Source organism: Halichoerus grypus, chromosome 15 (assembly GCF_964656455.1).
Source record: "Halichoerus grypus chromosome 15, mHalGry1.hap1.1, whole genome shotgun sequence".
Classification (NCBI taxonomy): Eukaryota; Metazoa; Chordata; class Mammalia; order Carnivora; family Phocidae; genus Halichoerus; species Halichoerus grypus.
Genome location: NC_135726.1, coordinates 522954 through 545792, shown reverse-complemented (window position 1 = coordinate 545792; position 22839 = coordinate 522954). Strand labels below are relative to the sequence as shown.

At 49.4% G+C, this 22839-nt stretch overlaps 1 protein-coding gene across 9 annotated transcripts in view; it reads right to left on the bottom strand.

Moving 5' to 3' along the window:
• ANKRD11 (ankyrin repeat domain 11) overlaps window positions 1-22839 on the bottom strand; it is a 189457-nt gene that overhangs the window by 104829 nt on the left and 61789 nt on the right. For 4 of the 9 annotated variants that reach the window (XM_078063608.1, XM_078063602.1, XM_078063609.1 and 1 more), the window contains exons 2-3: window positions 8060-8143; window positions 4389-4501 (exon numbers count right to left, since the gene is read on the bottom strand). The exons of 1 other annotated variant lie outside the window; for it this stretch is intronic. The gene's annotated coding sequence lies outside the window, so the exon portion shown is untranslated. The remainder of the gene's footprint in view (window positions 1-4388; window positions 4502-8059; window positions 8144-22839) is intronic. 4 more of the 9 variants (XM_078063607.1, XM_078063601.1, XM_078063604.1 and 1 more) reach the window with 1 other exon arrangement.

The window sequence follows — 22839 nt, the reverse complement described above, 5'->3', positions numbered from 1 at the left end:
CAAACAGGAGGCCACGGTCAGTCCTGAGGCAGATGCAGCTCTGCCCAGGAGAGGACACAGCCGTGGTCGCTGCCCTGAAGCCCGAGCGGGAGATGCTCTGAGCGTCACCTGCTCCAGGAGCACCGAGGCTGAGGCTGCGTTCCCCTCCCCAACCCCACAGGGCTGCTCGGAGAGCCCACGGCGCCACGGGTCTCAACAGAGAGCCGGCTTTCAACCTGTTCGCGCCGTGTAAACACACTGCTGAGCTCTGGTCGGCATTCTTTTCTCTATTGTGGGCACCGTGAGCTCATCAGCAAGCAGGAGAGGACTCAGCTCAGACCACCAGAAACGCAACATGTTGTTTTAAATAAAACTGAGATCAGACTTCTGAAAAGGAGCATCTAATGGTTTCTTCTCCCCACAAGGCACCTGGGTCATGGTCAAGAGCAGGCCCAAGGCCACGACCGCAGGCTCCCTGCACACCACCCACCTGACAGCCAGGTGACACCTGGGCAAAGCAGGAGGGAAGACACAGCAAAACATCTCTCCTTCAGTATTCCTCACAGCACTCTCTTTTCTTTAAGAGCTCTCTCTCTCTTTCAAGATTTTAAGGGGCGCCTGGGTGGTGCCATCAGTTAAGCGTCAGACTCTTGATTTCGGCTCAGGTCCTCATCTCAGGGTCGTTAACACTGAGTTGCACACGCTGGCTCCTCGTTCAGCGTGGAGCCTGCTTGACACTCTCTCCCTCACCCTCTGCCCTCCCCCCGCTAGCACCTGCATGTGCACACTCTCACACTATTCACTCTAATAAATTATTTTTAAAAAAAAAGATTTTGGGGCACCTGGGTGGCTCAGTCGGTTAAGCGTCTGCCTCCAGCTCAGGTCATGATCCCAGGGTCCTGGGATCGAGCCCCGCATCGGGCTCCCTGCTCCGCGGGAAGCCTGCTTCTCCCTCTCCCACTCCCCCTGCTTGTGTTCCCTCTCCCACTGTGTCTCTCTCTGTGAAATATATAAATAAAATCTTAAAAAAATTAAAAAATTAAAAATTTAAAAATTTAAAAGATTTTAAGTAATCTCTACACCTGACAAGGGGCTCCAACTCACAACCCCAAGATAATGAGTTGTGTGTTCTACCAACTGAGCCAGCCAGGCACCCAGTCCCCAAGGTTATTTCTAAATGAATCTCAGAGCAGATTTTCCCCCAGAATCTGTGCGCTCAAATAATTTTCACTAGCTTATAATAGATGCCCTACTTGGGTAATAACGAGGAGAGAAAACACTCTATAGCGCACATTTGCAAAACAGCTACGGACAGAGCCTACCTCAAAAGCAGTGACTTGCCGAGCACGCTTCCTGAGGACAGATGTGATTACCTTCAAGGCAAGGTGTGTCCTTTCGGTTCCTCATCAGGAAACATGCTCCTGGATTTCCAAAGTGTCCTGAGAACCCTCCCGGACACCCCAGGCCCTTAGGGCTCAGAGTCCTCCCATGTCCCTCCAGCTCTCCCCTACCTACGAGATGCATTACAGTGAATCTCAACTGGCCTCCAGCAAACCTTCAACCAGAAAATCGCCGCGGTCCTAAATCCAGGTATGCACTTTGTTTTCTGTTTCTTAATTATAAACACACAGCAAGGGGTTAGTGCTGTTGAGTCGGAGGCCCTTCAAGACCCAGTTACTCTGGACGACAGCACATGCAGGATGGCCTCCAGGCAAACACATTTTACACCCACACTGTGGCCAGAGCACAGAACTGTCCCCAGGCCTCACACAAAGGCAGGGACCACGTCCCCAGCACTCACCAAGGTGGGGAGAAGGAACCCAGTTACAAACCATCCAAACCAGCCAAAGAACTTACAAGCAGTCCTGGAGGAGAAACAGAAGGACGTGAGGGGTGAAGACACCAACATGAGCCATGGAAAAAGGACAGCTTTGGTGAGAGAGACAGACGCACCCCTGGTGCTCAGGACCTCGGGGGACAGAGAGGACAAGGAGAGCTCAGGGCAGGGGAGCAGACATGGAGCTGGCTAGATGCAGCACGTGCCCACATCAAACAATCAGGAGAAAGACGCCCTTCAAGAAGATAGGCCCGAGTGTCGCCCCTGAGCTCACCAAGCACAACCCACGACATCAAACAAAGCTGTGCCCCCTCCCCAGGCTGTGCCCTGCCCAAGTGTGCCACTGCCCAGAGGAAGACGCATAGACAGCAGTGGAGAGCACGAGGAGGAGAGGTGAGGGAGCGTGACGTGAGGGCTACAGACAGGCCAGGCCGCCACGACGGCAGCCCAGAGACACTGAAGGGAAGGGAGTGCAGAGAGTGGATGGGGAGGATGCGCAGGGACGACGTTCAGTAAGCCCAGCAGGACCGACCACTGCAACGAGCCGCTCCCTGCCCCAACCCCACCTCATCAGTGCCAGGACCACCAACAGCACAGACAGAGCAAAGAAATCAACTCCTTTGCTCATACAATAAAACTCCAGCTTCCATTTAACTTCAAAAAAAAAAAAGGCCAGACGGATCAACCACTAGGTCAGGAGCAGGACCTCACTCCCAGCATGTGGGGGAATCACAGGTGTCCTTCCGCAGTTACAGACGCAACATGGCGGTGCTGCTCCCCTGAAGTCCAGCCGGCCACAGCTGCACGCCTGGGAGGCCGCGGTTCTGGCAAGAGCACTGGGTGCACACAGCCAGCCAGCAGACCACCTGTGCCTGACTGACCAGACAGGAACCCTCATCCTGGCACCAAGCGGCGCAGGCCTGTACGGACGTCCTCCACGGCAGCAGGCTCCCAGGACGAGGCTACGGCCCTCAGGACACCACTGCATTATGTCAGTGAGCAAGGCACTGCCAACAGCCAGCCAGACTGCCACATAAATGGAGGCAAGGGGAAGGTGTGCGAGGTGCCAGCCATGTTGGTAAGGGGCCTGACTAGGCAGAGAAGGCCAGGTCCAGCAGCTCGTTCCCTGGACAACACAGAAGGAAAAGGATGACAGGCAGAAGGCCTTTAGAAATGGGCCTCACCCTGGACAGAGGTTTTGCTGATTCTTTCCCAGAGCCTCTCTCTAGCCCTGGCCCATTTTAAGCACATCACGTCTGCCCAGGAGCAAAGCCTTGGGGGCAACAGGTGCTGGGGGAAGACCTCACTCCTCTATTAAAGAGGAGGAGATGTGCCTGGGGCATGATCGTAGGACAAATCTAAAAGAGGGCCCCAGGGAATGCCAGCCGCTACAGCAAACCCGCACAGCCTCCTCCCTTCACTGGGCTTCCCACCACCCTGCCCCTTCCCACCAGCCTCCTTCCATCCTCCCTGAAGTCAAGTGCTAACATGACTATCTCTTGTATTTATGTAAGGACCCTGAGACTCCAACACTCACTCTGCCACCGGTCAGCTAGGGAACCTTGAAAACTCTACTACCTGAGGCCCTCCTCAAAGGAGACCTAGAATCATAAGACTAAAAACGTGGAAAATGCTACCTATTTTCTTGGGTTTTGTAGAGGGGGAAGAGAACATAACATGAAGGTATGTGCCCCTCATAGGCCTCAAGAGTTCCCGGAAGATGCACATCAGCAGGCATTCTTCAGTGTGATTTTTCCTACGGGTAGGGGACACAGAAGCCCCAACCGCCCTCTGGTAAGGTAGTTCCAAGAAAAGACTCTGAGCAGAAACCCAGAACAGCAGTCCCAAGTGAAGAATGCCAGAGAGCCAGCCCCAAACATAGTTGTTTGTTTTCTGTTTTTTTTTTTTTTTTTTTTTTAAGTGAGGTTTTAGTTTAAGGAGGTTACGTGAGCCTATGCACCTGATCATAGCTTTTCCTATAAAAACCACTCAAAAGATTCTCTGGCTACACCCCCCCCTCCCCCCAGCTCAAGGGCAAACCTTCCTCTGCCCAGCCCCCCCACCCGGCTGTCTCTGTGGGACTCCAGCCCAAAGACTGGCTCTGCAATCCCAGCCCGAGGCCAGCCGCTCAGGCTGCAGTGTTCCCAATCACAAACACTCTGAGAGAGACCCACCTATTAGCTCTGGGTGGGGCCACACTGTGTCTCCATTCCTTCCCCATGAGCTGCGGCCAGCATGCCCACGGATCCCCTGTAAGTCACTATGCCCACGAAAACGCAAAGGCACCGAGAAACATGGGGGCGGGATAGTGTGGGAGGAGGTGAGCTAGACAGTAAACTTTTCAAAAGAACGAAAATCGGTTTTTATGTTAATGGAAGTTTTAATTATAACACTAAGGTTTAAAATATGGTATTAGCAGGCCAAAATACCCTAGAGCTTTGTAAGGTTTCTTTAATCAAATCTGGGCACAACTAAATGGGCATCTTTCAGCTTGAATCTCAACTTCCATCTAACTTCATAACATCTTCTGCTATCCCGTTAGAGGGCTGAGTTTAACATAAAATAGGCGTACCGTGGAACCAGATGGGTCACCTGAGCACCACGTGACATTCTGGTGGGCTCACTTGTCTCCAAGGCAGCATCTCGTCAGCCATTAGGATGCAATGTTCAGAACTCTGGTTCCCACTAACAAAAAATGAACAAGAATAAACTGTAAAGAGGCAGCCACGCGTGCTGTGCTCACAGACTGCCCCTAACGGCCAATGAGCACGGGGCTGGCGGCTGGGCCAGGAAGGGCTGCCGCTCCTACCAGACGAGCCCGGGAGCGCGTCGCTCTCTGTTTGAATACCAGACGGCAAAACACGCGGGGGTCCGGAGGGGCACCCTCCAACCTTGTTGCTCAGGTAGGACCCCTGGAATTGCCAGCACATCAACAGCTGGTTCTGTTGTTAGCAAGACCTCCAGTCCCTGCGCTCTTGCGGACGCAGGGCCAAGGGCCAGCCACGCACCCCTCTCTACAGTAAGCACCGCCTGCGCAGGGCACCCCACTCAGCGTCACATCCAGGGACCCCGAGACTACGCCTTGCAAGTTCAATGTTTTAGCAAGTCAAAAGGCAATCACTTGTCTATTTTAAATAGAGGTGTTCAAGTAAAAGTATAAACCATTAAAATCTACACCTCCGCTCATACAAACACTACTTTTATCATTACAACATGCTACTTTCAGAAACTATTTTGTTTTTAGAAACATAATTCAGGGGTGCACCCGGGTGGCTCAGTCGGTGAAGCGTCTGCTTTCGGCTCAGGTCTTGATCCCAGGGTCCCAGGATTGAGCCCCGCATTGGGCTCCCTACTCAGCGGGGAGCCTACTTCTCCCTCTCCCTCTGCTGCTCCCCCTGCTTGTGCTTGCTCTCGCTCTCTCTCTCCCCTCCCCTTTGTCAAATGAATAAATAAAACCTTTAAAAAAAAAAAAAGAAAGAAAAGAAAAAGAAACATAATTCAAACTTCCTGTCTCCCAGCAATCATGAGTGTAACACGCCCATGCCACCGGGGGTCAGGGCTGAGAGACAGCTCTGACTCTCGTGTTCACACGCTAACCTGCCAAGAGCCACGTCCATCTCAGCCCTCCTCTCAAGAGGCCAGGACCCTCCACTCTACCAAGCAAGATGTTGACAAAGCAAGAATCACACCGTTACTGAAACTAGAGTTTTATGCTAAAGAAAGGTTAAAAATTCACCTAATTATTTTAAAGCTTGTATTTTCCTGGAGCCTTATCTCCATTAACAGGGCCACTGAATCTTAGAAGCAATCTTCAGGATGGGTGTCAGCATTACCCCTTCACAGGGGCGGGGCCCGAGGTCAGAAGAGCTAGGTCAGCCAGCCCAGCACACGCAGCCCGTTGTGGACCCTGTATCGCAGCCATGCCTGGAACATCTCAGGGCAGCGCCAGCCCAGGATCCATCCAAACTGGGCCCCTAAGTGATGCTCAGTCGAAGACAAGTGCACGGGATTAAATACTCACAGGACTTAAACAAGCCCATCTCTGGCTCAAATCTGATCTAAATGGCTCATATTCGACCTTAAGAAGTCAAAATATAAAATTAAAAATAATGATGTGACTAACAATGAAAAACTATTAGTCTATAAAATTATTCTATTTTTAAAATTCTGCATTTTGGGGTGCCTGGGTGGCTCAGCTGGTTAAGCGTCTGCCTCTCTGCTCAGGTCATTATCTCGGGGTCCTGGGATGGAGCCCACATCAGGCTCCCTGCTCAGCGGGAAACCTGCTTCTCCCTCTGCCCCCGCCCCCCATTCATGCTCTCACTCTCTCTCTCAAATAAGTAAAATATAAATAAATAAATACATGAATGAATGAATGTAAAATTCTGCCTTTTGATTCCAGGAGCCGTCCCGGAGGGCAGACCTCAGCAAGCTAGCTGCCCGCAGTGCTGCTGCCCCACCCCCCACTAACACACCTGAGCCACTGGAGACCCCACATTAGTAAGAACCTTTATCTTTAGTCAATCCAAACACTATTTTTTATTTTTTATTTTTAAGATTTTATTTATTTATTTGACAGAAAGAGACACAGCGAGAGAGGCAACACAAGCAGGGGGAGTGGGAGAGGGAGAAGCAGGCTTCCCGCTGAGCAGGGAGCCCGATGCGGAGCTCGATCCCAGGACCCTGAGACCATGACCTGAGCAGACGGTTCACCGACTCAGCCACCCAAGTGCCCCAATTTTTAAAAAGACTAGTATTTATGTTTCACAAAACTGATAAATGGCATGAGATACCTTGGGATATTTTTGTGATATGGTCAAAAAAGCAAGTGCTTCCTATGTTAGAAAACCTTCTAAAGATTAATGCAGCACCTATTGCTCTCAATCCACCAGACCAACTGGGCCAACCCAAGAATCTGCCGGCAAAGAGTCACTAGTAACTTGTTTTAAGCAGGAAATACATTATTTTGAATCACCAAATACTTACTAAGAACCTACTTTAGGCAGCATTTTCTTTTTCCTCAGTATAGACTAAGACCAATATTACAGTTTCCAAACAAACGCAGAGCTCGGCCTCCTGGTGGGAGTGGGTTTGGCTCCCCCTCTGACTGCACGGCGTCCTTCTCTTCTGGACCTAGTCTCTCCATGGCCGCCCCACTGCCTGAGACAACCAAGCTGAATCCATACAAACATCCTGGACAACCACGCTGGAGGGCACTTCCAGGGCGCTACAAAGCCTGCCATGACCCCACCTCATCACCAACACGTCCTTCTAACCACTAACCATCCCGCAGATTAAGAGAAGACTACTGGAGGCCGACTGTCAGAGACATCTAAGATTCCTGTTCCGTCAAACCTTATCGTCATTCCCAAAGAGACTGCCAGGAAACTTCCAAGTGGCCTGACTCTGTGATGGCTGAGATAAAGGACAGGTTCTGTCAGATTAAGGACACTCAACCAAGGAAGCAGCAGGAGAGGCTGCTTTCATGTCTGCTAGGAATAACAAAACAGTGGATAATACATCTCTGGACTGTCTGCTTTGAAACACTAATGCCTGGCCAAGATACGAAAAACTAAAATGAATCAAGAGTTTTCTCTTGTACCGTCATCAATGTACTTATCGGAGGAGATAAACTGCCGGCCAGTGCGGACACATCCCCCAAGGAGGGGACTTTGTCCTAGGGCAACAGGTGCTTGCTGAGGCCTGAGACCAGGGTCCTTAAGGAAGCAGCTGGCCCTCCTCTCACAAAATTTGCCAGTAATTCCCAGAAGGAAGCACACAATCAGGCAAGCTAGCAAAAGATCCCTTCCTTACCCACCAACCAAAGTCCCAAGAATCGCCCGAGTAGCTGCCCAGACACATAGGACACGGGACCAGAGCACAGCCAGGCCTCCGCTGCCTCCCCCAGAGGAGGACAATTCTCAGACCAGAAAAGCTCTTCTCTGTGTGCACAGAGCACAGAACAAAGTAGTCAGTACTGGGTCCTGGTGGTCTCCAGACTCCTCGATGATGAGCCAATCAGACAAAGAGGTTGAACAGCCTGGGACGCCGCCCACAGCTCACCACCACTGCTCTGCCTCACCCACATCCAAGAGACGCCCAGAACGGCACCCACGACACTCGGCCAGCCCCGTCAAGCCCACGAGAGCCAACGTGGGGGTCTAGCGTTATCTTCTGACCCCTTTTCACAAAGCAGTGAAAATAACAAAGTGATGAACGGCGGCAGTGCAATAAAATATTTACCGATTCCATAGCTGAAAGTTGATGCTGATGAAGACCGTCTGTTACGTCCCCTGAGGCGCGTCCCAGAGCACGGCTGTGCACATTCTGAAACGAGAGAGCACAATTAGCTCCTGTATTTCTACCCCAGTGCTTTGTCCAATCTCAGTCTCTCCACTTGGACCAACCATTTCTTCTACACTACCTTCCTTCATTTCACTCAACTCGAGACAACAAAAAAGGTGTTGAGATCTGTGTTTGGCTGATTTGGGTTATAAAGGGAGAAAAAGCCCATGAAAGGGGCTCACACCTGATGATTTCCTTTACGGCACTTACCCAAATGGGAATTTCTGTTCTCAGTAATTTTTCCTGGAAAACAGCACCCAGAAAGGCCAGGTTAAGGAAAGAACGCTTGGTGGGCCCATCGGTCTCCCTGGAGATGAGGCTTCAGGACTGAGACCTCGAAGGGTCTTTCAGACTTTTCTTCTCACACGGAATTCAACAGGAATCTCACAATTCTTAAGCTCTTGTCAAAGTTACGCATTTTGCATCCTCTACGGATGTCCTGTCACACTAAGAAGAAGAAGACGTAAACTCTCCCCAGTGACCCGCCTCTCTTGGCCTCTCGGTGCAGCACACACCGCCCCCCCAACCCCGTGCTCAGCCTCCTCCTGGAGCTTCCCACCTTAGCAAATAAATCAAGTGAGCACTGTGGCCTTGCCAGTAAGAAAAGGGGAGACTACAGCACAGTGTCATGAAGAAAACAGACTAACACAGTATTACCTCCTAGGAGAGCTCTGAGATCTTCAAGAGTAAAACAAGCCAGGAACAGCAACAAGAAAAAAACACCATCTGTTCACGACCCTTTTCCCACAACCCCATTAAAACATCAGAGTCTCTTCCATCTCCAAACACATCACAAGTATGGAGTGTGTAAGGCAGTCACACCTGTGGACAGGAGGCAGGGAGAAAGGCTCTCAAACACGGTATCCGTAGGAAGCAGGATTCCCCCAGTCCACATTCAGGCTGCCAACCATCTCTCCTGACCTGTGCTTACAGGTGGGTGGGTGTTTGCAAAGATGGAGCAAGGTTCTTCTGTACAGGATTTTCCAAAGCTAGGACCCAAGGACTATTAAACACAACATGGAAAAGCAGCTTCCAATAAACAATATTTGGTTTTATTGAAAAGCAACAAGTATGTGATTAAACTTTTCAATTTTCTTTTTTCTTTTTCTAAGATTTTATTTATTTATTTGACAGAGAGAGAGACACAGCGAGAGAGGGAACACAAGCAGGGGGAGTAGGAGAGGGAGAAGCAGGCCTCCCGCCGAGCAGGGAGCCCCTTGTGGGGCTCGATCCCAGGACCCTGGGACCGTGACCTGAGCTGAAGGCAGACGCTTAACGACTGAGCCACCCAGGCGCCCCGCTTTTCAACTTTCTTATAAAGACAGTAACAGAACAATACAGAATGCACGATGAATGTCTACACTAGGAATACAGCAAATAATAATATCTACCATTACAACTCTGAAGAAAACTTGAGGTTTTCTTAATCCAAGGTTTCTCAAGCTCAGCAGCACTGACACTGAGGGCTACATCATCCTCTGTGTCCCGGGCACCGGAGGAGGACGCTGCACGGCAGCCCAGACGCTGGGCCCACCAGATGCCAGCAGCACCCTCCCCCCAGGCTGGCACAACCAGAACGCCTCCAGACACTGTCCTCAGTCCCCTGAAGGGCAAAATCATCTAGGCAGAGAACCAGTGCTGTAAATCCAACTGCTATTTGACAAATAAGGAAACCAAATCAGGTTTAGTTGTCTACAGTCATGCAAGGAATTAAAGGCAAGTCGGAAGGAGAACTCAGGTCTCCCAAATCCTGGTCTAAAGGTCTTTTCATTCTAAGGGAAAACACTTTAGTAATTAACCCAGTTATTTCTGGAAGACAATACAAATTAAGAGCCTCCAAAATATTTATGCCTTTTGACAGACTAACCTCATTTCTGGGGCATACACACTGAAGAAATGTTCTAAGATATGAAAAAGCTTCATGTGGCATACACGTTCACATGGCAACTACCACCACCAATGCAATCATCAAGCTACATTTTCAGACAGAAACGCACCGGACCACACCTTTTACTGTAGGTTTATGGCTACAGCAGTTCAAAGAGCACGTTCCCAGCCCAGAAATAGAGAGATGGGTGAAGACAGAGTACAGACGAAGACCATGGAGACATGAAAAGCCAGTGTCCAACACAGCTGAAGGGTGACCAGGAGAGGCGGAGGAAGCATTCAACAGATGGGGCAGCTGCCCACCCACGTCTAAGGGCAAGGCCACCCTCACAGGCAGCCTCACCAAGAATCCATCTAAAGCAATGGGAAGATGTTCCCACCTATGGGACTGGCAACATGGACAAGACAATAATCACAAGTGCCGATGAAGTTTGATTCGTACAATCTGTGTAAGAAAAATGACACAGATTTTTGAGAAAAATTAGGAAATACTTTTAACATTAATGGTGGTTATCTCTGAATAGTGGAGCAGTGCAAGATTTTAAATTTATCTTTCTAGTCTCTCATATCTCACTAATGCCTATAATGAGCTGGGTACTACATCAGGGGTACAGAAAAAGCTTTTTAAAAAGCTACCAAAAAAAGAATGAAATCTCACAGAGTGCCTGGGTGGCTCAGTCAGTTAAGCGTCTGCCTTCGGCTCAGGTCATGATCCCAGGGTCCTGGGATCGAGTCCTGCATCGGGCTCTCTGCTCAGCAGGGGTCTCCCTCTGACCCTTCCCCCCGCTCATGCAATCTCTTGCTGTCTCTAATAAAATCTTCAAAAAAAAAAAAAAAAAAGAAATCTTGCCATTTGCAATGACACGGATGGAACTCGAGGGTATTACGCTAAGTGAAATATGTCAGAGAAAGACAAACACCATGCAATTTCACTCATATGTGGAATTTAAGAAACAGAACAAACAATCGTGGGGGCGGGGGGGAGGAAACAGAGAGGGAGGCAAACCAAGAATCAGACTCTTAACTATAAAGAACGCACCAATGGTCACCAGAGGGGAGGTAGGGGGAATGGGGGACACGCAATGGGGATGAAGGAGAGCACCTGGCTCTAAGGAGCACCGGGTGATGTATGGAGTAATAAATCACTGAACTCTACACCTGAAACTAATAGTACACTGTATGTTAACTAGAATTTAAATGTAAATAAATAAATTTAAATATAAATAAATATATAGTATTTTAGAGCCAAAAAAAAAAAAAAAAACCTTCCAAGAAATACTGTGATATTCCCGTTAAGCCGACCTCCTCTTGCTTCTGCATCACACTGGCCGGCCTTCCTTTCTCTGCTACAGGACGAGAGACAGGATCTCTATGAGGAACCAGTGACTATATCACGCTGTCCCAGCACAGAGTCCTAACTTGTAAGGACCCTGGACAGACTTTATTATTATTTTGGGGAAAAAGAGTCCAAAATTACTAATGTTTTCACCACAGTCATCCTTCTCTCTTCCAAGGTAACCCCAAGTTTTGGAAGATTTTACTTTTACAACTGTATTTAATTCGCTTCAATTTTTATTAATCAAAGACCTATAGTTGCTAACCATAGTTTCTGATCAGCATAAGATGATGGATTTTTTTTATTTTTTTTTTATTATTTTTTTTTTTAATTTTTTTTTTTTAATTTTTTTTTTTTTTTTTTAAAGATTTTATTTATTTATTTGAGAGAGAGAGAATGAGAGACAGAGAGCATGAGAGGGAGGAGGGTCAGAGGGAGAAGCAGACTCCCTGCCGAGCAGGGAGCCCGATGCGGGACTCGATCCCGGGACTCCAGGATCATGACCTGAGCCGAAGGCAGTCGCCCAACCAACTGAGCCACCCAGGCGCCCGATGATGGATTTTTTTTAAACCTATGTTGATAAAATCCAACCACTAGCAACTAATCATGGTATCTTCAGTTGGCCCCATACAGCCTTCCTTCAAATTACTTTCACTCTGGATTTAAAGTACTGCACATTGCCCAAGGCTCCTTTATTCCCCTCTCTTTACCGCCTTTCCAAATGTCCTAAATGCCTAGGAATCCAAATTACAAAAGCCTGGTCTTACTGCACAGGCCTTAGCCTGCAGGATTCAACAGCATCAGCCACCGTGTGCAGACCTGCAGTTCTCAGGAGCAGAGATCAGGCTGAACGGGAGAGGCCATCTTCAGACCAGGGCAGAGCAGCACTCCACATACACCAGAGTCCTGGGTGCTGCGCACCCCCAAAGACCTGCAGGCCTGGGTGGGTTTGCGTCTCTTCCTTTCTCGCTTTGCAGAGATCAGCGGCGGCGCTCCTCCCGGGAAGGGCCGTGAGCAGAGCAGCATGGGCGGGTCCATGGGACCCGCGTGGCGCGATGGCCTTCCAGGCAAGTAGACACTTTTCAGGCAGGTTCAAACGCATTTGCAGAGATGGCAAGGGCGTGTGTCTGGGCAGACAGGCCGTGTCCCGCAGCACTCATAGTACAGAGCGCGAGTGCCCTCCAGGGACCAGACCGAGCTGCTTGGGACTGCCGTCTCTGCAGGCCAAACACAGCCCAACAGCATCTCCACCAAGTGTTCACAGCATTCCTAACTGCCAAAATCCGGAATCAGCCCAGATGTCCTTCACCGGGTGAAGGGCTAACGCGTGGCCCACGTACACCACAGAAAGGCATGCAGCAATGAGAAGGAAAGAGCTACTGACGCGGTAACAGTCTGGACGGACTGTTGGGAACCAACGTGGAGCAGACAGACACGCCCCACGGGTTACGTTCACACGGCTCCGTTTACGGGACATTCTCCTGTGACAAAACTGTACAAGGGAAGGACAGATCAGTGGTTGGCAGGCTTGGGGACAACGGTGAGAAGACAAGGCAGAAGAAGACAGGTGTGGCTACAAAGGGAGAGCATCAGGCACCCAGACACGCAAGAACACTGCACAAGGAGAACTGGGGCGTCTCAGACCTGGGGGCTGTGTCTCTGTCAAGATCCTGGCTGTGATGTTAGACTCCAGTTTTGAAAATGTTACCAGTGAAGAAACAGGGCAAAGTGTACAAGGGAACTCTCTATATTATTTCTCACAGCATGTGAATCTACAATGATCTCAATTTTTAAAGAGTCTAGTATTGGCAATTTCATATGGTCTGACCTAATATTAACTCACTTAATTCTCACAACAACTCCCTAAGGTAGGGATCCTTATTATCCCCATTCTATAGATGAGAGGTCTGAGGCCCTGCGAGGGGTCCCACATGAAGTGGTGGGGCCGGCACTCCAACCCAGGCTGGCCGGCTCCAGAGCCAGTCACTGTCCTTGAAGCTGGACACATGAACTACAAGGCACATGGAGTTCTCCTTACAGGTTGAAAAATCTTAAAATGGGAGTGCTGGGGTGGCTCAGTCAGTTAAGCGTATGACTTCAGCTCAGGTCATGATCTTGGGGTCCTGGGATGGAGACCCGCATTGGGCTCCCTGCTCAGCAGGAAGTCTGCTCATCCCTCTGCCCCTCCCCCCACCCGTGCTCGCACTCTCTCTCTCTCTCTCTCTCTCTCTAATACATAAATAAAGTCTTTACCAAAAAAATCTCAAAATGTAACCTTGGAGAACTTAAGTAGGACACTGAACCCTCAGATCTGGCCTCACCTATTTTAAAGTTCTCCTTCATGGCAAACAGAACAAACTGAATTCTACCTACACACAAGCTACCAACACCCCTCCCCTGATGGTGGCCAGAGCTGCACAAGTCCCACGCCTCACTCTGCTGTGGGGCCAGGCGCCACCTGCCATCTCAGGTCGGGGCTATCAGCCTGGCCTTGACAGCCTGCCAGGGAACAAGCAGGGGGACTATTGGGCTTGTCTGTTTTAGGATAGGTGCTATTTGTTACTGCTTTCTTTGTTGGATTTGTAGTGAGAGCCAACTCAAGGGAATGAAGGCACCTAGCAGACGGCAGATATAAGGTAAGGTTGGCCAAGACGCCACAAGGAAAAGGAAAAGGAATGTCCATCATTCAGCTTCTGTCTTCAGGTCAGATGCTTCCTTTCCACTGCAGAACAAAGCAAGCAAGAAACAGAAAACTCAATGTTCCAAGACAATTCTCTTTACACCCCTTACCAGAAGAAAGTGCAAAGTGAATCAACGCAGAATGAGAACAAAACAGGTGGTTTGGCACACGCATCCTCCCTTCTGGACAACTGTGCAAGCAGGAATCAACAGCACATCTCAGCTCACCAAGGTCCAGGGAGAACAGTGTCACGCTCACACTGCCAAATCCAAGGAAATGACAGAAAATGAGTTTTTTAAATAAACAGATACATAGCCATAAAGAAAATCAGAAAAGGGAAACTCTGTAGAACAGAAACTGGGAAAGTCTCGAAAATCAGGAGGATAAAGGTGTGAAATCAAACTCAAGAAAGTGACTAGGAGCACACTGTGAGAACAGGCCCCTCACAACCACAGGAAGTGGACAGGGCTGGGCCAAACCCGCTGTCTCTTCCCCGGAGGAGTAATCCAGACTCCACCAACCATCACCCAGTGCTTTCTTTCTTTTCTTTTTTTTTTTTAAGGTTTTATTTATTTGAGAGAGAGAGAGAGAGAGAGAACGAGCGGGGAGAGAGACAGAGAGGGAGGGAGGGAGCAGCAGACTCCGGCTGAGCAGGGAGCCTGACACCGGGCTTGATCCCAGGACCCTGAGATCATGACCTGAGCCAAAGGCAGACACTTAACCAACTGAGCCACCCAGGTGCCCCCAGCACTGACTTTCAAGATCAAGTCCACAGGCCCCCCAGCACCCTGACTCCCTACCCACCCTTCAGATGATGCATGCGCGCACACGTGCACACACATTGACATCATGATTAACAAGGACATAAGACAACTTTTCTGAGGGTCTAAGTCAGGAAGTAGTACCAGCATCTCCGGCTCTTAGCAAACCCATAGAATTCCAAACCAGCATCATACCCTAAAGGCAAAACTCAAAAGAAACATGAATAGCCTGTTATCTGCCCCGTCTTCTGGAGTTCACTGCTGACCTCACCATTTTATGATGGGATCATGGGCACTGGAAATACAAAGATAACAGAAATCAGGGCGTGACTGTTTCACTTCCTTGGTGTGAAGCTCCAACAAAACAATCGGATCTCTCACAACACTTACCTGCTCTATTCCTACAAAATGAACAACCTGAGGACAGACTACAGGACACTGGGTACCAGCCTGCCTTCTGTGAAACAAGACCTCAGAATCAGATAGAGCTCCCCTCATTCCAGGCAAGTGCTCTCTAGTCCCACCCCTGGAACCCACGTAAGACAGCAAGACTGGCAGTGACAGAGCTTAACACAAGCAATGAACCAAGCACACCAGGGACAAAGACAGGAAACCCAAAGCCACCCTCCACCCGACACAGCAAAAGCTTGAACTAAACGGGGCTGTCCAGCTACAAAACTCACCTTGAAAAAGGAATATAAAACCCAAAAAATATACAAAACACTATTAGAGCAAATAAATGAGCACTGCACAGCAAGGCTGCAGGATATAAGATCAATATACAAAAATCAGTTGTATTTCTGTGCACTAGCAATGAAAAATCTGAAAAGGAAATGAAGAAAGCAACGCCGTGTACAACAGCATCAGAAAGAATTAAGTTACTTAGGGATACATGCAACCAAAGAGGTGGAAGACTTGCACACTGAAAACTACAACACACTGCTGAAAGAAACTCAAGAAGACCTGCATTAGTGGAAAAAATCCCATGTTCATGACTGCAGGCCTTAATATCGTTAAGATGGCAGCACTCCCCAAAGACATCGCCAGATTCTGACGGAATTACAAATGCTTTCTTGTAAACATCCCATCTACTGCAACTCACAGAACTATCAAAGTTTTCCAGGTTTTTTTTCCTACAAAGGTGCTTTTTTTGCAACACCTGGGTGGCTCAGTTGGTTGGGTGTCTGCCTTCGGCTCAGGTCATGATCTCAGAGTCCTGGGATGGAGCCCCGCATCGGGCTCCCTGCTCCACGGGGAGCCTGCTTCTCCCTCTCCCTCTGCTGCTCCCCCTGCCTGTGCTCTCTCTCTCCCTCTCTCTCTCTGACAAAGATTAAGATTTGAGAATCCCTAAACCAATTTAGTTCTAAAAGTTTAAGATTCCTCAGTGTGCAACATAACATTGTTTCCTTTAAGAATACACCCCTTTCCGGCCGCCTGGGTGGCTCAGTTGGTTAAGCGACTGCCTTTAGCTCAGGTCATGATCCTGAAGTCCCAGGATCGAGTCCCGCATCGGGCTCCCTGCTCAGTGAGGACTCTGCTTCTCCCTGGCCCTCCCCTCTCTCATGTGCTCTCTCTCTCATTCCCTCTCTCTCAAATAAATAAATTCTTTAAAAAAAAAAAAAAAAAGAATACACCCCTATTGGGGCGCCTGGCTGGATCAAACAGTGGAGCATGCCACTCTTGATCTAGGGGGTTCTGAGTTCGAGCACCACGTTGGGTATAGAGATTACTTAAAAATAAAATCTTAAATAAATAACAATACACCCTTTTCCCTAAATGTACTCCTTTCATTGAGAATATGAACCCATAGCAATACTTTGTACAGTTTAACCTCTAAAATGCAAAGAAACACTGTAAAGAGGCGGGGCAGGGCGGTGAGGAGGGACTTGTGCATGGCAGAACCAGAACCGAACTGAAGCAGAAGCGGGCAATTCTCAGCTCGGATGTTACAGTGTTCGGCTGGGTGTGTCCTGTTTTGAGTAATGATGACTTACTAACAGATGCTCGGCACTGCGGCCCTACCCCGGCCAGCCCTGCGGGGGGTGTCCCCCATCCTGAAGCAGTGTTTTGCCCAGCTCCCGGAATGAAAGGAACATCACCAGAACCAATTAAACTGCTTTCCTAAGAGAAACAAAGGGGAGTTTACTCTTTATATGTTATCTTTTCCAACTTCTATCTGGAAGTCGTAACGTTCGTCTGTGGTGCCCCTCCACCTCTACTTTCTCTCCAATCACAAATGGAGCCCCAGCACCTGCTTGGAGCAGGTGAGAAAGAGGAAGAGGAGTGAGAAGCCGCACGCCAGCCAGTCCTCCAAAGCCCCATCCGAGGCTCTCAGCAAAGCCTTCCTGGACAGCAGAGTTCACATCCAGCTCCGTCCCTCGAGTTAACTTCAACACAATCTCCAATCCCAGGAACTCCCACTCCGAGGCTGCTTCCACATTAGGAATTGTTTACACAATTCTCCAGTAGCAAAGGTGAAGAAGAGGAAGAAAAGCAAGCTGGCCCGAGTGCACGTGACCTGACAGGAGAGTGGCACGTACGCACTGTCTGTGTGCGCTCTGACGCATCCCCGTGTCTGGAAGGGTTCTGGCGCAGGATGGAAGCCCACTGCTGACCTGTGCCGTGTCCTCCCAGCACCCCACTAACCCTCATGACAACCCTCCCGTAACAGCACCACCTCCATTCTTCTGGTAAGAAACCAGGTTCTAAAGGTTGAATCCTATGCCTCAAAATTAGGATCAAACTCAGGCTCTAGAGCTGTCACCCACACCACGTACCCTCCCGTGCACTCACAGCTCCTGGAGAGAGCCCCCAACAACCTGAAACACTGACATAATGCTGGCACTTCTGAGGACGTAACCCATACGTCAAACGCCCAGGGCAGGCCCCGGTCATCCTCCATCTACACCGGAACGTAGCTGACGCTCACCCCACGCGGCCTCTCGGCAGCTTCGCCCTACCACTCACCCCCTTCCCCAGGGCTCCCTCGTATGGCCTCGGCTTCTCCTGTTAACTGTACTACCACTTTGTTCCACAAGCTAGATCCCCCTCCTCCAGTTGCTCCTTAAATGTCATTTCCTTCATGCTCTCTCCGGGCAATCCCATCTGCCTCCATGGCTTTAATAACCATGCTGTTAGATCCCTTCCGTTTCTCCAACTCAGAGTTCCCCAGTGGACTCACCAAGTCCAACCATGTCAGGGACACGCCCACAGGCAGGCACACACACCGTGCAGAGGGGCCCCCCAAATCGACTGTGACTGCTGTGCTTTATGCCCTGGTTTGGAGTACCAGTGTCTAGACAATCCTCCAGGCCGGAAACCTGCTGTCCCCCTCTCTTGTGATCAAAAGCCACCTGACAAGTTCTGTTAATTCCAGCTTCTAAACACACTCTCCTCCCTAACTGCCCTAACTCCTAAATGAGCAGTCTCTCCATTATTTCTTCACTTATATTATCATGACAACTTCATTATCTCTACCTCCAACCGAACAACCAACTCATTGCCCACATTGCTAAGAAGTGAACTTGGCATGCCTGATTCACCTCTCTCACGCCTATGGGCTGGGGGGGGAGGGGGGGGTGCTGTCACTGGGCTAACAAGGAATATGTTAGTGTTCAAATTTCAAACCCAGAATAAGAAACATTTTACATTATGATGCAAGACACACATACATACAAATACACAACTGAAGGAAAGGCTTCACAAAACAAAACTGCCCTTCCTCTGTGCAAAGCACCGCAGTATTTTCCAGTACATCCTAGGCTGGCTGCTGGTGTTGGCTGGTTTTTAAAGTGGGTGCCTCCTGCCAAGCTGACCTCACGACCCATCAGCACGGCAACCCCTAACAGAGAGCCACAGGAGCACAGACTCTGAATGATGCTGTCCTGGGCTGCCTCCTCAGCAATCTCCAACTTCTTCCAGTTTCTGGAAAACAGAGTGTTTCACTCAGGGGAGGCTCCCTCCTCTCCTCTGTGCCTGCCTGGGCAAGTGCGTGTTCATCCTTCAGCATCGCACCTTAGTCCTGACTTCCTTACGCTGCCAGGATTCTCCAGCTTTCCTACAATGGACAGGTGCTGTCCAGATTTTCAGAGCAGGCTGCCATCCCCAGGAAACCTTCCCCAAGTGCCCCTCCCACTCACGCTGCAGCACTACCATTCAAGTCCCTCAGAGCCCAACACTAGACCCAGGTCACACGGCATACACCCAAACCCAAGACCCAGTGCAGAGGAAACCCTGCACTCAGAGGTATCAAGACTCGTAACCCACGGCTGCACTGGCAAGCCTGGAAGCCAGGCTACCTCACAGGGAAGCGTGGCCACCACGAGCCTCCACCCTTTGCCTCTGAGAATCTGTGCCCCTTCCAGCCAGCCAGCTCACACACATTCTTTGACACAGATGAAAATTCACCTCCAATACATGTAGTTTACAGACAAACTCCCATTAGAAATTAGAAGACAGAAAGGAAGACGGCTTCCCCACCAAGAACATTTCACTATAAGCTCCCCCTGAGCTCCCATGCCAGGCCACCTCCTGACCCCCAGGTAATTCATCTTGACTCACCTGGTCCCTCAGAGTTCTCTGATTCTGCAGCACCTACAAATTAGTTCACGTCTGTAAGTGTCCATTTTCTCCTTTCCAGAGTTACCAATTCCCGACGGAGCAGAAACATCTGTGTGTGCCAAGTTACAAACAACTTTTTTCCTCCACCTTACTACCACCTACAAAGCTTTCAAAATATATTATTACCAAATGGAAAAGAAACATAGCTCACTAGTCCCAATTCAAGCAAGATTAAGCTCTCAAGTTCAGAGCCCCCTCAAGGAGCAGTGAGGGAGAGAGACACGGACGAACGGGGAGGGCAGGTGCTCAGCCCACAAGGACTGCAGAGGAAGAGCCAAACTTGGGAAAGAGCCACATAAACGTACAGGATGAGTACGGGGCAGTGATGCTCCCTGGTTCTTTTCTCAAACCCCAGAGCCAGCGGGGAGAGACCCACACGGGAGCTGGCCTCCAAACGCAGAAGCTTCCCGGAATTTTAAGACCCCCCGCTGTCCCTTCCAACCCACTAGATGGAAACAAATGGCCCAAGCTGCAAACAGGCAAACAGGCACCCAAGGCACAATGGGGCTCCACAGGAGACATCTGCGGAGCCTCAAAGATTTCAATCACCCGTGACTTGTCTCCTACGTGTCTCCACCCCCCAGAGACGCTTCAGTCTATGTCTCTGGGGGTGAGGACAATAAAACTGTTATTTTTGTGAAATGCTTCCCCAGCAAATCTAATAAATAATCACTGATCTAGTCTCACTCTCCGACCCAAACGCCCAATTATGCAATTGTGGAAACAATCACCAGAAAGTAGTGTTCCTCAAACTTGAGAATTCTTGCTACCCTTCCCTCTGACATAAGTTAAAGAGGCCTCGTTTGAGGAAGAGGCCACAGAGATGACAAGATCCCACAGAAGTCCCGTAGCCAGGAGTAGCAGGGCTGCAGCAGGATCCACACCCCGTGCGGAGGCCAGCCATGCCCCCTGCAGCAGGCTGCCTGCCCACGGGTTAGCGGGACCACATTGAGGGCATAGGTCGCTGGTCTATGAACCGGGCTGCCCCTCACATCCCACGACAGAGGGTCTCCTGAGCCCAGATCTGCTCTGAAGGACAGGATCAAACCCCTCCCTATTAAAGGGCAGAATGTGACCAGGCAAAATCAGACTCGTGCAGCCGCACCACACACATGATGTCTGAGGTACAGAATCAATAATCTTCTGGATTCTGGCGACCTACTGTGTGATGAGTTATCTACTGCTAGGGTCCTGGGTTTGGGGGGGATGCTCCCACCCACCCTGAACACTGCACCAGTGTGCAAGAGCTAAGGGGCTGCAGGGGAGGCACGGGTTCAAGACAGGACATCTGCTGGGAGCCCAGCGTCCACCTACCAACTCACAGCTCACCGTCCCTTCACAAACCAGCATGCTTTCAGTCTTGTCAGTTCAAGAAACAACGAGTCTGTCTCCCTGCAATCTCTCTGCTTAATTCAGGACACTAGCAACGCTCCTCATGTACAGATCTCCTCAAAGTTCCAGAAGGACAAGTGTGTTCTAGCACAGCTGAACCGCTAAAACGAGGTGTTTTGCTGCCAAGCAGAGAGACTGGCACATCCACACATATCCTCCCACCAAACTGACAGGAGACACCCCAAGCAGAGGAGAAGATTCTCCATTTTGAAAAGTGGAGTAAAATTTTCTTCTATTAAAACATGAAAATTCAAGTTTCTTCCTTGGTAGATAATCCTCATTAACAAGAGAAATTCCAATAGAAAAGACAGCTTTCTAACAGCAAGTATTAAACAGCAACCTCAAACAACGGCTGCCTTGGGTGTTGAGAGAACAAAGCAGGACGGTCACTCAACAAGAGTATAAAACTAAAGAAGCTGAAAGGGAGGGACTAAACTTTAGATCCACGTGCATGACCACTGGGGCAACCACAGCCTTCTTTCTGGGTTTACCATCAGAGTATTCCTGGAAGCAGACTTCCTTCAGAATTAAAATAAAAAATTATTCTCAACACTGATAACTAAGTGTAGGGTACTTGCAAACAAGAAAACTTCGACCACGTATCTGTTTCAATAAAATGATTATAATTATCTTAAGTAATTAGCAAATTGTCAATTGAGACATCCTGAAATAAGGGTCAAACAATGGTACTCCTTTAAAAAAAAAAAAAAGTTATGTTTTGCTCTTAGGTGGACTGACTTGCTAATTCTAAATGAACAAAATTCTGAATTTAATGTACATTTATTCAACCGTATCTTAAAAGAGATGCAGGGGAGAGGGATGGAAAGTGGGGAAGCTCAAGGTAGTTTCATTTAAACGAAAGCTGGTAATGCTGGGTAAACTGAGCACTTGCCCCCAATCTCCTATAAGGTGACATGCAAGAAAGGAGCAGTGTAAACAAATGAACACCTACCCAAATCTAACTCAACCTGTATGCTACCAATTTCAAAACACTGATATGAACTATCTTAGATTCCTTAAGGAGAGGCCCATAATTAAAAACAGAGGACAGGGGCGCCTGGGTGGCTCAGTTGGCTAAACCGCTGCCTTCAGCTCAGGTCATGATTCCAGAGTCCTGAGATCGAGCCCCGTGTCAGGCTCCCTGCTCATGCAGGAAGTCTGCTTCTCCCTCTGCCTGCCGCTCCCCCTGCTTGTGCTCTTTCTCTCTCTCTCTCTTGCTATCTCTCTGTGTCAAATAAATAAATAAAATCTTTAAAAAAATAAAATAAAAACAGAGGACCAATCTTTTTTCTAAAGAACTGCCCATTTATAAACTGCATGGGGACAGGACACAACTCTTATTCCATGAGCTGAAGAAGGTGCTTATGTAACCCACCACAGAGAACAAAAGCTAAAGGCTGCAAAAAATCTTTCAATTATACAGCAAAAAATGAAACACAGTTTGCTTTGAACCCCCGATTCCTTCCCTGTGACGTCTGCGACCACCAGCAGGGCCACAGAGGCCGCCACGCACCTCCTGCAGGCCCCTGCTCTAGGCTGGGCACTCCGCCTGCACCTCCTCCTTCTCCTCCCGCTCTTCACTCCTCCCCATCCCTCACCTGGTGGCCCACTAACCTCCAGCCGCCACTGTCACTTCTGAGCAAACAGCCCCCCAAATCTTGTACCTCAAATCTGGCATCTCTCATGAGATCCCACTCCTGCGACACACTTCAAGGGAGCATATCCAGCTGGCCTGTCAAATTCACACACTCAGACCAGGCCCCCGACTCCCTGTCCTGGCCACACCTCCACACCTCCAGGATGTTCACTTCCCCTCTGTGCCCTCTGTAACCTCCCGCAATCTGCCACGGCAGTGTATCGTGATGCTGTGGCCCGTCTATTTTCCTGAAGGTCAACCGTGAGGCAAGCAAAGACCAGAGACCACAGAGTGTGATGGTCGTGGCCAAAATTCTAATGCTGCCACTGAATTCACTGGCAATGACCTGCATACATTCTTAGTTTT